Genomic DNA, 14,560 nt, shown 5'->3' with positions numbered 1-14,560 from the left:
TGTATTAGTTAAGCTTGAGCTAAGTTTCCCCAAATACTTAGTGAAACCAGGGTAGTACTGTAATTGTTTGTGTTTGTTTTTCCTTTGCATGTCTATTATTATTAGTACCATTATATATTTCACATGCTTAGCAATAAATAACTTTTATAGTCAAACTGGTAGTAACTGGGTATATTTTTCCTTCTCTGCTTCTCTTTCCTCCCATGCTCTGCAACAATGCTTCTTTTACCTAAGCTAAAGATTCCTGTGAAGCCCAAAAATACTGTGGGGTCTGCTCATCAAGAGGCCAAAGATTGGGATGTGCTGAGTTTGAAACACATAAGGGGATCAGTTTGTACAGGCTGATTGACCCAGTTTGACTCAGGCGTGCCCTTATGAACTGAATGCTGGCCCATGAGGGTATCAACTGGACACCCAGCCGAATTCAGAGGGATTCTGTTCACCTGTGTGCTTGTGTCTGACTGCAGTTTATTGTTGCTCTGATGAACTGATTCTTGGCATATGAGGGTGTCAACCTGTCCATGCTGATCAACCCGGCCAGGTCAGGCGTGTCACATTAATTTGTGTGTGTTTGTGTGTATGACTGATTTGGTGACTGGAGGAACCCAGCCCCATTAAGACTGAGTCCTGCAAGATAGCTCCATTGGGGGTGAGTACTTGCAGAAGGGAGATATACAGCTCTGTATAGAAACACAAGTAACGCAAGCAGCACATTGAGAGAATTACCAAGACCCTAGAAACGTATCCCTAATAAATGAGCTCACCCCAAAGTAATGGGCAAATATGGTAACAAGGGGATGAGGGCTCAAGTGGTATTCTCCTTCATCCTTCTGGTCAATGGAGAGGGCCCAGGCAGGAGCGTGTGCATCCTACAGATTAATGCATGGCTGCACAGGTGATATTCCCAGCAGGGATTTGTCTTCTTTGACCCTGGGATGATGTTTGAAGAAGAAGGATTGCTAGGAAGAGATGGGATCCACCTGATGAAGACAGGGAAGAGCATCTTTACAGACAGGTTCACTAACCTAGTGAGGAGGGCTTTAAACTAAGTTTGCTGGAGGATGGAGACTAAAGCCCTGAGGTAAGTGGGGAAGTGGGTGACCAGGAGGAAATGCAAGCAGGAGGGGGCAACAGAGGAAACATTCTCATTCTTCCTGATAAATCAGGGCAATCGGCTAGTTACCTTAGGTGCTTAGACACAAATGCATACTGGGAAACAAGCAGGTAGAATTGTAAGTCCTTTCACAGTCATGGAACTATGACATGATTGAAATAACAGAGACTTGGTGGGATAGCTCACATGACTGGAGCATGGTCATGGAAGGGTACAAACTATTCAAGAAGTTCAGGCAGGGGAGAAGAGGAGGAGGAGTTGCACTTTATGTAAAAGAGCCACATGATTGCTCAGAGCTCCAATATGAAACTGGAGATAGTCTCTGGGTTAGGGTCAGAGGGGAGAGCAACAAAGGTGATGTCGTGGTGGGGGTCTGCAATAGACCACCAGACCAAGAGGAAGTGGTGGATGAGACTCTCTTCAAACAGCTAGCAGAATTTTCCTGAACATAGCCCCTGGTTCTCATGGAGGACCTCAATCACCCTTACATCTTCTGGGAGGGCACTACAGCACTGTGCAGGCAATCCAGGAAGTTTTTGGAGAGTGTTGGGGACAACTTCCTGGTCCAAGTGCTGGAGCAGCCAATTTAGGGCCATGCTTTTCTTCATCTGCTGCTCTCAAACAAGGAAAAATCAGTGGGGAATGTAGTAGTGGATGGCAACTTGGGCAACAGTGCCTGCAAGATGATTGAGTTCAGGATCCTGAGGAAAGAAGGGAAGGAGAGCAGCAGGACACTAGATGTCAGAAAAACAGACTTTAACTTGTTCGGGGAACTCATGAGCAGGATCACCTGGGAAGCCAGTCTGAGGGGGAGAGGAATCCAGGAGACCTGACTGTATTTTAAAGAAACCATACTGAGGGCACAGGAACAAACCATCCTGATGTACAGGAAGAAAAGTAAGTATGGCAGAAGACCAGCTTGACTTTGCAGGGAAATCTTCAGTAAATTAAATCACAAAAAGGAAGCTTATAAGAAGTGGAAACTTGGACAGACAACTAGACAGGAATATAAGAGTATTGCTCAGGCATGCAGGAATGAAGTCAGGGAGACTAAAGTGCAACTGGAGTTGAAGCTAGCAAGGGACCTGAAGGGTAACAATAAAGGTTTTTTCAACTATGTCAGTAACAAGAGGAAGATCAGGGAAAGTGTGGGTAGCTTACTGAATGGGAGAGGCAACCTAGTGACAGAGGATGCAGAAAATGCTAAAGGACTCCATACCTGTTTCACCTCAGTCTTCACAAGCAAGGTCAGCTCTCCATGGGGGTGGATAGGATACATCCAAGAATACTGAGGGAGTTGGCTGATGTGACTGCAGAACCATTGGCCATCATCTTTGAATACTCATGACAATCAAGAGAGGTCCAAGATGATTGGAAAAGGGCAAATATAATGCCCATACTTAAGAAAGGGAAAAGGAAGGATCCAGGGAACTACAGACTGGTCAGTATCACCTCAGTCCCTGGAAAAATCATGGAGCAGTTATTCAAGGAATCCATATCTAAGCATTTGGAGGAGAAGAAGGTGATTAGGAACAGTCAGCATGAATTCACCAAAAGCAAATCATGCCTGACCAACTTGATTGCCTTCTATGATGAAATGACTGGCTCTGTGGATGTAGGGGGACCTGAGGATCTGATGTACCTTGACTTTAGCAAGGCTTTTGATACAGTCTCTCAGGTGAGCTAAGGAAGTATGGGTTGGATGAATGGATTGTAATGTGGACAGAAACTGACTGGATTATTGGGCTCAGAGGGTAGTAGTCAATGGCTCAATGTTTAGTTGACAGCCAGTATCAAATGGAGGGCCCCAGTGGTCAGTTCTGAGGAGGGTTTTGTTCAATATCTTCACCAATGACCTGGAAGATAGGATGAAGTACATCCTTAGCAAGTTTGCAGATGACACCAAGCTGGGGGGAGTAGTAGATATGCTAGAGGGTAGGGTTAGGATTCAGAGACACCTGATGAATTGGAGAATTGGACCAAAAGAAATCTCATGAGGTTCCACAAGGACAAGTGCAAAGTTCTGCACTTAGAACAGAACAATCCCATGCACCAGTACAGGCTGTAGACTGACAGGCTGGGCAGCAGCTCTACAGAAAAGGACCTGGGAGTTACAGTGGACTATAAGCTGAATATGAGCCAGCAGAGTGCCCTTGTTGCCAAGAAGGATAACAGCATACTGGGCTGCATTGGTAGGAGCTAGTAGGGCTGTGCAAAATGGCACCGTTCCATTTCATCTCGAGTTTCAATTGTTCGATGGAACACCGTTCCATTTTGAATTCCATTTCGAGTCAAAACAGCTGTTCCGTTCTGTTCCATCAAAACAGAAAGGCTGTTTTGATGCTGTTTCAACGTTTCGCTGGGGATGGGGAGTCAGCCCATCTAGATTGTGCCGGTGCAGGAGGCAGCCCAGGTGGGCTGCTTCCCCATCCCCCGCACTAGATAGCATGGGGAGTGAGAGGCAGCCCAGCTGGGTTGCTTTCCCATCCGCCATGCTAGATCATGCTGGGGGAGGGAGGCAGGCCAGCTGGCATGCTTTCCCATCCTCTGCGCTAGATCACACTAGGGGTGGGAGGCACCCCAGGTGGGCTGCTTCCCCAGCCCCCATGCTAGATCATGTGGGGGGCGAGAGACAGCCCAGCTGGGCTGCTTTCCCATCCCTGGCTCTAGATTGCACCTCCCGCCCATTGCGTAATCTAGTGCTGGGGATGGGAAAGCTGCCTCACCGCCCCTGGCATGATCTAGCACTGGGGATGGGGATCTAGCACAGGGGATGGGGAGTCAACCCAGCTGGACTGACTTCCCATCCCCAGCCTATGGTCGAAATGTTCCAACTTTCAAAACGTTTCGACTAGCCTCGTTTTGTTTTGAGGCTATTTCAACAGCCTTTGTTTCATTCTGATTTTGCTGTTTTGACCTGAAATTAGTCAAAATGGCGTTGAAACAAAATGGCCAGTAAAATTTTGCACAGCCCTAGGAGTTAGGGCTGTGTGAAGCTTCGGATGCTGATTCAATTTGGAGGAGATTTGGCCCAATTCTGTGGCTGAATCTCCAAATCCAAATCTGAATTGAATCAGGAGACCAATTAAAAAGTCTGAACCTATTCAAAGCTCTCTGAATTGATTCAGAAAAGATTCGGAGAGCTTTGGAGATTCGAGTAGACCCGCTCGCTGCTGCAGGGAGCTGGATCCAGACTCTATGCTGGTTAGTAGGGGGCGGGGGAGGGGAGGACTGTAGGTGGGGGAAGGAGACAATGGGGAGAACCGTGCCAGGCCCCATCCCCTGACTGCTCCCCCAGCCCCCCTGAGCACCCCCTGACCCCCGCCCACTCTCCCAGCCCCCCCATGGCTCCCCCACCTGACCCCAGCTCCTGACTGCCAGGCAGGGGGAAATCCCTGCTACCCCCACATTACCCCACACTGCATGCAGGGGCTCTGTTATGAGCCCCTGACTCCCACTTGCTCTCCTAGCTCCCACCATGGCTATCTCCCCACCCCAGCTCCCGGGTCTTAAAAAAAAAAAGCCCCAGAATCACTGGCTGCTGCAGCAGCTGTTGGGGCTTCTGGGGGATCATGGCAGAGTGCCTCACGCATTGTGCGGTAGTGGGGGGCAATGAGAATCTGGCAGCAGCCAGTGAACTCAGGCGTTTTTTTCAAAGAGCCAGGAGCTGAGGCCAGGTGGGGCATTCGGAATTGGCTGAATCTGAAGTGAATACTAGCCACTTCACACAGGCCTAGTAGGAGTGTTGTCAATAAATCAAGGGAAGTGATTATTCCCTTCTGTTTAGTACTGGTGAGGCAACATCTGGAGTTCTGTGTCCAGTTTTGGGTACCTCAATACAGAAAGGATGTGGACAAATTGAAGGGAATCCAGTGAAGGGCAATAAAAACGGTTAGGGGGGTGGGGCAGATTACTTCTGAGGAAAGCCTGAGGGAACTGGGATTATTTAGTCTGCAGAAGAGAAGGCTTGGGGGAGTTGATAGCAGCCTTTAACTATCTGAAGGCAGGTTCCAAAAATGATGGAGCTAGACTGTTCTCAGTTGTGCCAGATGACAGAGCAAGGAGCAATGTTCTCAAGTCATAGAAGGGGAAGCTTGGGTTCAATATTAGGAAAATCCTTCTTACTAAGAGAGTAGTAAAACACTGAAACAGGTTACTCAGAGATGCTGTGAAATCTCCATCCTTTGAGGTTTTTAAGACCTGGCTAGACAAAGCCTTGGGTGGAATGATCTAGTTTGGGATGGTCCTGCTTTGAGCAGAAGGTTGGACTGGATGACCTCCTGAGGTCCCTTCCAACCCTAATTTTCTATGATTCTAAGAAAATCTTGCTCAGTTTTCACTTCCTATCTTAACCTTCTATAATTTTATGAAGCTCCAAAACAACATTTTGGTATTTCATTTAAACATAAAACCTTGGCATCTTACATAGCTACAATTTTAAGTTAATTACAAATTATTTCAATAACCATACAAGTACCCCCTACAGTTATACATAATATTTAGTTGTTCAAAGAAACTGACATTCAAAGGTTAGGAAATGCTATGAAGGTTGTAAAAAATTAAGTAGTTCCCAACAGGTGGTTGCACCTGTGCCTACGGAGTTCCATTCAACCATCTCGAGTAGAGGGAAAGCATGAGTCCTTGGTGACTCACAGGGACAGGAGGTGAAGTGAAAGCAGTGGCTTTGGCTTAACCATCAAATCTTTTGGAAACTACTACTAACAGTACACACACGTATTTTCTTTGTGATCAGCTCTGTCATCGCATAACTTGCTGTTGGCTAACAAATTAAAATATTTGTTCTTGATGCCCTGCTGATTCATTGGCATGTGAGCTATACTCAAGAGTTTATTTTCTTCTGGTACTGGCCCAGTAAGGAATAAAGTAGTACTAGCCTTGCTCCATTTTGCCATTGTACTTGAAAATAGAAAGTAGAAACAAATTTAATGATGGATCAAAGAGCCATTCCAACATGGCTTTTTGTTACTAGACTGATCAAACTGAAACTGACAGCAAAGAGATTGTTCCATTTCTCATTATCAACCTTTTCTTTCCATGGCATTCCCTGGGATGTCTTTTTTACTTTTTCTATCTTGTATATTAAGACTTAAAGGATTTCCTTTCCTTTTACTGGAAAAGGAAGAATTTGTTACACTGAATATAGATAATTTTTGGTATTCACTGTCAGGAGAAGGTCACTGAGACAAATACTTGGCTTTATTTTAAAATGCTTTACACAATATTTCAACTATTGCTAACATTTTTAGGTAAATTGTAGTAATGATAATGGTAACTGAGTCTTGGATTTTGGGATATAAAATGGCTGCCTGTGGAGGAGGGGAGGCAAACAAGAAACATTTCTGTTTCTAGAAGTAACTGGTGTATTATAGGACTTTTGGCATTCCTCAGAAACCATGGGAGTTTCTGAAATAGGGTAATGAAGTAGATGAGCCCTCAATCTGATCTGATTTGGTCTGATCTGGCAGTTAGTATGCTGAGTGAGCATATGGGCTAGATGGTATAGGTAGACAAATACATTATATCAAATTTAAAAGCAGAGGGGGTGTAGACTTGCCAAGTTTCCATTTATCCCTCAACAACTGGAAGCTAAATTGAAGTAGTTTACCCCTGACAAAAATAAACTTATAATTTACAGTGTTTAAGATTTCCTTAACAACTATGGGACTCAGTAATCCTTTTGATAATTCTTCCAGGAAGCACATAGTTGTGTCTCATTCCTCCTTCCCAGATATTTATGTGGTCCCATTTAGCTGTTCAGAAATTTTTGATGAAGTTTCTCCCCCTGCCCCACCAAAAATTATCAATTTTCAAAACCCAGAACTGTTAACAAAGCAGGGTTCATCTAGATGAATCTCCTAACTCAGAGACATTTTGAGGAAAAAAAAGTTTTGAAATTGTTGTAGTGTCCCATTTCAGTAAATGTTTTTAATTTTAAAATCTTGGTAAACACACAGAAAGCAGTCAACATCAGACAAAAAATATTTCAATAGTATTTAATTAAAGGTTTCAATGGACATGGAAACTGACTTAGGGGGGAGATTTTTGGTTTATGGGATCTTTCAAGATTTTGACTGTTTTGTTTTGCTTCAGGAGGTAAAAAATAAAATGGATAATGGCATCTCCAACCCCATTTGGTCACTCTTCTTCTGAAGGATCCATGTTATGGCATTATCCTGGCCATATGGTTCCCAAATCCAGATGGGTCTTTTGATATAACAAAAAGAATGAGAAGTACCTGGCTCCCTTCAAAATCCAGTGGGAGAAGATGAGTACTTCTGCTTCCACTGAGCACAGAGCATTCATCAGTGACTTGGACAAGGGTGTAAAAAGCACCCTGTTCAAATTCACAGACACTTAGATGTGGAGAGAAGTGGGCACGCTAGAAGGGAGGAATAGGCTGCAATTGGACCTAGACAGATTACAGGGGTGGGCAGATAAGAGCAGGATGGGTTTCAACACTGACAAGTGCAAGGTATTGCACCTGAGGAGAAAGAACCAGCAGCATACCTACAGGCTGGGGAACTCCCTTCTCATCAGTGCAGAGGCAGAAAAGGATCTTGGAGTCATTACTGATGCCAAAATGAACATGGGCCGACAGTGTGGGGACGCGGTCAGGAAGGCCAACTGCACCTTGTCATGCATCCACAGATGCATCTCAAGCAGGTCCAAGGAGGTGATCCTCCCCCTCTATGAGACACTGGTCAGGCCGCAGTTGGAGTACTGCATCTAGTTCTGGGGGCTGCAGGACCTATGAGGAGAGGCTAAGGGACCTGAACCTGTTCAGCCTTCACAAGAGAAGGCTGAGGGGGGATCTAGTGGCCATTTACAAACTAGTCAGGGGGGACCAGCAGGCATTGGGGGAGTCCCTGTTCCCCCAAGCACTACCAGGAGTAACAAGAAATAATGGTCACAAGCTGGCAGAGGAAAGATTTAGGCTAGATATCAGGAGGCACTACTTCACTGTCATGGCAGCTAGGATCTGGAACCAACTTCCAAGAGAAGTGGTGCTGGCTTCTACCCTGGGGGTCTTTAAGAAGAGCCTGGATGAACACCTCACTGGGGTTGTTTGACCCCAGTACTCTTTCCTGCCATGGCAGGGGTCAGACTTGATGATCTGCTCAGGTCCCTTCTGACCCTACCAACTATGAAACTATGAAACTACTATGTGGGGTCCCAAAAGCTGGCATCATTTCTTAAATTGTATGAAAATAAGTAACCAAAGTATTCAGTAACATACAATAAACAAGGCAAAGCTCTTGGTGCGTCAGTCACAATCGTGGTAAAAAAAACTAAGGTAAATATCAAATTCCTTTAAACTAAACTAGCTCCAAGACTTAGATACTGTCTTAAATTCTGTTAAAAATGTTAATTGCTTTTCTCCCAAGCCAATCCAAAATAAAGAACATTCTTCTTTTGCAACTTTAGATATAATACAGACAATTCTTACCACAATGTCTCTGAAACTTTCCCTAGAGTCAAATAAGATTTTTTATTGCTGCCTTGCCTTTTTAATCATGCTACTTTTTAGTTGTTTTAGTTCTAGATGTACGAAATACATAACCAAAAGTTTTGAAGTTATTAGAGGCAGATTGTTCATCTTGGGTTGTGTTTATAGACTTGAAGCCATTCCAGTTCTTCTAAATATCTTCACAGCTAGAATTTCCAGGAAACTGTTCATTCATCGGTGATCCTTCATGATTAGGGATGATCACTCCCACGGGTCTAATAAAGGGTTGTAGATGAGTCCGCTAATGGCTAAGGCCAATCCTAGAGCTGCAGACTCTGGCAGACACCACAGGTGGTGGTTAAAGGGAGGGTCGAACTGCAGATTTCTCAGTTTTGTTTCCTTCCCTTCCATTTCTGTTGTTTTTCTTTCTCCAGGGCAAGATGGTTTTCCTCAAAGTAGCCCTGTCCCAGGCTGGTTTTTCTCAATTTGTGATGTCAGTGCCACACTTCTTAATGCTTGCCTTGAGGGTGTCTTTGAAGTGTTTCCTCTGGCCCTTGCATGTCCTTTGTCCTTGGCTAAGTTGGGAGTATAACAATTGTTTCGGTATACATATATCAAACATGCACACAAAATGCCCTATCCACCACAGCTCATGTTCAATACTCAATGCTTCCATACTAACGGTGTTAGCATTAATAAGGACACTGGCATTTGTGCAATGACCCTCCCACTTTATGTTCCAAAGGTAGTGCTGGTGAAGGCATTCTAAGCTTTTTAGGTGGTTCCTGTAGGTCATCCAAGCTTCACAGCTGCAGAGAAGAGTTGGGTTTACCACAGCCTTATAGGAGCCTTGTTTGAGTTCTGATGTCATGATCATTGAACACATGATGATACAGTCTTCCAAAGGCATAGCTGGCACATCGGATCCTATACTGGATTTCCTCATCAATGTTGGCCTTCTTTGAAATATGGCTTCCAAGGTATGCAAAGTGTTCGACGTTCTCCAGCTCTTGTCCGTCAATTAGGATCTTTGCCAAGGGAGTTAAGTGGCCTGAAGCAGGCTACTGAAGCACCTTTGTTTTTCTGCCATTAAGGGTCAGTCCTAGGCATTGGTATGCTTGGGAGAAGCAGTTAAGCATCACTTGTAAGTCTTCCTCAATATGTACAACAACAACAACACAGTCATCAGCATACTAAAGTTTCACAATCAAGGCCAATGTAACTTTGTTTTTTGGCATGGAGGCAAGAAACATTGAAAAGGTTCCCATCCATCCTGTACTCCTGAGCTGTCTAATATAATGTCAGGTAATTTGGCACCAGGCATTTGGACAATTAGAACTAGGCTTTCATTCCATTATAAAGGGAACTCTTCAATATTTCTGTTCATTGGCTTTTCAAGTGAATACATAGTGTATTGATGCAGGTGGAATCAGTCCAAATGGAAACCATGGCTAGCCAAAAATGCACTGTAGCTCACATACGACAACCTTACCTCACCAGCAAAGGAACTCTGATAAGACAAGAGTCATCTAGTAACAATTAATTTTTGATGATGTACTTAAACATCATCGTGATGTGCTCTGCATGATTCAGTCTTTACATCTTAAGACTTCTCTAATAGCCCACCAGAGTAAGAGACATAGATACCATTCCCTTTCATCTGGTGCTGAGTCTAGGCTGTGCTTTTAATTTATTGTTATATTGCTTTGTGAAGAGAAATAATATTTCCATTACAACTGTAACCAAAAACCCCCCAATTGAAATCAAGTCTTGTGCTAGGTACTGTAAAAACACTTAGACAGCTAGTCTCAAACAGGTTACACTCTAGGTAGTCAAGGAATAAAAGAGTATGAGAAGAAACAGAGGTACAGACAGGTGAAGTTACTTGCCATAATCACCATAGCAGATGAATAGCTGAGCTAGGAATAGGCACCAGCTCACCTGATTCCTAGTCCTCTACCTGCTAAGACATCACAAAACTTCTCTAACATGTCAGCCCAAGAACTCATTGTGTATATGTTTATATTTTAAACATTCTTCTTTAAACACAGATTTATATGCATTATGATTCATAAATCAAATTATTATAGTAATGGCTGAGAAGTTTGAATGTGGTTTGGTAAGTCCACTAATGTTCAGAATTATTTATCTTTAAGACAGTTTAAAATACGGCTACCTTTTTGTATCTGAGTGCAAAAGCACAGATTATTAATGGACAATAAGGAAACTTGTTATTCAGTATAATTTAAACCTAAAAATTTCAGTTTCGTTCTTAGTGGTGTCCAAAATTATGCAGAACCATTGCTCACTTCTTCCCTCCACTTATAAAACTTGAAAAAATAGGTGAGTTAACTGTGCCCTGCAAGTCAAAATATTTAGGATAACAGGCTAGAGAGAAGCATGAATTACAGACATGAGGCATCTCTGCTGTGAATGTCTTGCCCTCAGATATAGAAACTGTGTGAAAAAGGTGAATCTCCTGATCTCAAATGGTATGGTGGTAAATGGTTCAAAAACTGACCTACATTTTGCTCAGACCTACAACTGTTAGTTACGGCCTCATCTGAGATCCCTGGAAGTCAATAAAAAGGCTTCCCTGAATTAAGGAGCTTGGGACTAAGTATAGACATTCAAAAAGCCTGAGGGCAAAATCAATCTTAAGTTATGTAGTTTTCTGTAAGCAGTCTAGGTTAGATAAGTAGCAAACAGTATTCACGTTCACACCTTGGGAGGGGGCACACAAGCTGTCTTCATTGGCTGAGGCCTTCAAGTTGGGACTGCTCCTGCATGCCTCCTAGCATGTCCTGTGGGCTCCGTGGGCTGTCAGGGACTGCTGAGTGCCAGGGCCATCCTGATTGGCTGCCAGGCATAGGCAAGCACACCCCCACATCCCCCTTGCCTTAGTACTCTGAGACACTGTAGCTGCAGGCTGAAAAGCCTTGCAGTGTCCCAGATGCCCATGGCCTGGGTACCTGCAGGCAGTGGCCAAGCCTCAGAGGTCACAGGGTAGTCTCCATGCACACCCACTTCTGATGTTCTGCCCCCTCTTGCCCTGACCCACAAGAGACGAGCTGCTGGCACTGGCTCCTGCTAGGAGGGGTCCATGCTGGGGTCTGGGTGGTAGGGTGCCTGGCTCTGGCCACTGAGATGTGGTATGTGGAAGCCATAGTCAAGTGCTTTGGGGCTGTGCCCAAGCATGGGGGCATGCTGGTTCCCTGGCTGGGTATGCAAGAACCAAGATCAAACTCCATGAGGCAGTGGCTGAGCGCAGAGGTTCTCCTGGGCTCACTGTCAGGTGTGTGTGTACATCATGGGATGCTTCATGACAGGGTTCAAGGTCACAGTCTGGAGATGTGGGTGCCTAGGTTTCAGGGCTTGTGCAGGGGACACAGATGCCTCCCTTCCACTCCCTCTCAGCCCCACAACCTGCAGATGACAGATGGCTGGATGGGAGGAGGTGGGGCTGGAGAGATGCTCCATGGTAGCTTGGCTCTGGAAGAGCTTGGGGGTGGGGCCCTCTGGGCACTTGGCTGAAGCAGCTGAGCATGGGCCAAGTGCTACAATGTGGAGGGGGTTGGGGGCAAAATTGCAGTGAGCTGTGAAGGAAGCTGAGATGCCAGAGGATAGCAATGCAACATGAATCAGTAGGGGTCTGGTGCAGAAGTTTGATTCACTGGTCTAACTTAAATCGGTTAGATTTGAGTGCACATCAAACCAGTTCTATCTTAGCCCAGGTTCCATCATTTTTAGACCTGTCTGTGGGTGCGTCTACATGTCCATATTTACTGAAATACTGTGCAGTAAGGGTGCACACCTACACACATGCACACCCTTACTGCACAGTAAATATGGTGACTTAAGTTGACTTGCATATAAATATGATAACCTGCATGATGCGGGTTACCAAATTTATGCCTGATTAGTTACTGCACAGTAATGCATGTGTTGACAACTTACTGTGCAGTGACACTGTGTGTATTGACTGACTTGGGACTAACTTCAGTCCCAAGTCAGTCCACATACAATGTTACTGTGCTTTAACAAATGCACATGTAGACACCAGCCTAAAAACTGTAAACGCACATGTAGCTGCACCCTGTGTGCGTCAAACTTCTGAATAGTTATGGGTTTAGATCAATTTCTTATCACTTAGACTACGTTTTGTGTAATGTCTGTACCTGACCTTGGATTAATCCCTTAATGATTGGTATAAATGCCTTGACTTGTACCTGAAAGTGAGTAATTTCCAACGTTTTTGTGGTTAAGTGCATGTAAATTCCCAGAAACATTCACATACATTTAGAAACAAACACAGGAAAAGAAGCCAAAAAGCAGAGTGACTGCTTGGAACACTCTGACCAGCCCCAATTTCAAAATTAGTAGTTCTTATCCCATTGGATCCCTGTGGTTTTGATAGCAAAATACTGAACAGTGAAATCCTCTTCCTCTGACTGGAACCAAGCATTCTTACACAGATAGCATTATTTCTGTCTGCATTAAATAAGACTCAGAAGACAGTGATTAAAGTAGCACTTGTGATGACTGCAGATAAATAAGTATAGAAATACATGCATACACAAATGAGCCCCTACAGGCATGTCTGGTCTGTGTACATGTATACATATTTATAAATAGATGTATATAACATATAGATACCTCCTACATTTTGTTGTGTATGCACCCCTAAAGCATCCTTATCTTTTTTACTCTATAGTCCATATCTGAGTTTTCCAGTTCTGTTGGCTATGGCTTCCACATTTTTATCTTCAGAATGCTAAGGACCAATTCTAAGAAAAGTATGTAACGATGAAAGACACAAAAAAATTAAGAAAAACAATGTTCCAAGAAGAAACTGAGAAAATGAATTGTTCCAGGCCATTTCCTATATTTCTGGCACTAGAGTGATAAACTGTCCATAATAGACTTCATGATTATAAAACAATGTCAGTAATGTCAGACACATCTGTCTTCTAAAATTATTGCCGTGACACACACAGAATCATGCATGCAACAATCAGACTATATTTGTAAATAATAAATAGTAAGACATTAACAGTACAAGTTAAGATGATTTTAAAGTATCATATTACTTTAAAGCAGGCACGTCTACATGTGACACTACATTGCCATAGCAGTGAACTACAGCAACGTAGCGTCAGCGGGCGCAAACTGTCATGCTGCAGCTGCACCGCCACAGCAATATGCTAGGGCAATGTAGGGGCTAAAATAACTTCACTACTGTCATGGTGCAGCATGGGCTGTTATTGTACCATCATTTAGTACTTCCAAAAGTGCTTTTGGAAGTACTAAATGATAGCACAGTAACAACGGCACTGTAGGGGCACATGTAGCATGCACCCAGCAAGTATTTAATGAAAGACCTTACCTCTGTTTATGTTCCTAAATAAGATCAGTGAAAATGTAGGCAAGTGTAAAGTGTCACTTATACCAAACAACACTGTAAATTATTACTAAAATATTATTAAATCAGACAGGAATTTAGAGCCACTTCATGCCTGCTCATTTGCACTCACACATTGTGCATTGTAAGTAAAAAAAGATCAATACCACCTGTCTCCTAACCCCATGCACAGGAAGGGAGAGAGTGGCTTCACAGAATTTTTTTCTTGCTCCTCATGTTGTCAATGTTCCCGGCCACAAGGGAAAAAAGCCAAATGCCTTGTCCCTTTACTGAACAGTCATAATTTAACCCTTAGAGAGTACTCTTTCCGGTAATGCTAAATTCATTTGTCACTTGTCTTTCGTATGAAACTGATTTCACCTAATAAGGTTTTTCCAGTTTGCATCCATCCACATACAGTGCTATACATTCACAGCCAATAAATCATGAAGTACCATATAGGATAAAACGTTATGCATTTAAAAATTTTGCCACAACTTTTGAATGTTGTGCATCTTTTTACCATTCTGTTTCCTGGTGACTCATTTTTTTTCTGGAGCACAAGATAAATTCTGTT

This window comes from Alligator mississippiensis, chromosome 2 (genome assembly GCF_030867095.1).
Source record: "Alligator mississippiensis isolate rAllMis1 chromosome 2, rAllMis1, whole genome shotgun sequence".
Lineage (NCBI taxonomy): Eukaryota > Metazoa > Chordata > Crocodylia > Alligatoridae > Alligator > Alligator mississippiensis.
This window is presented reverse-complemented; position numbering follows the sequence as displayed.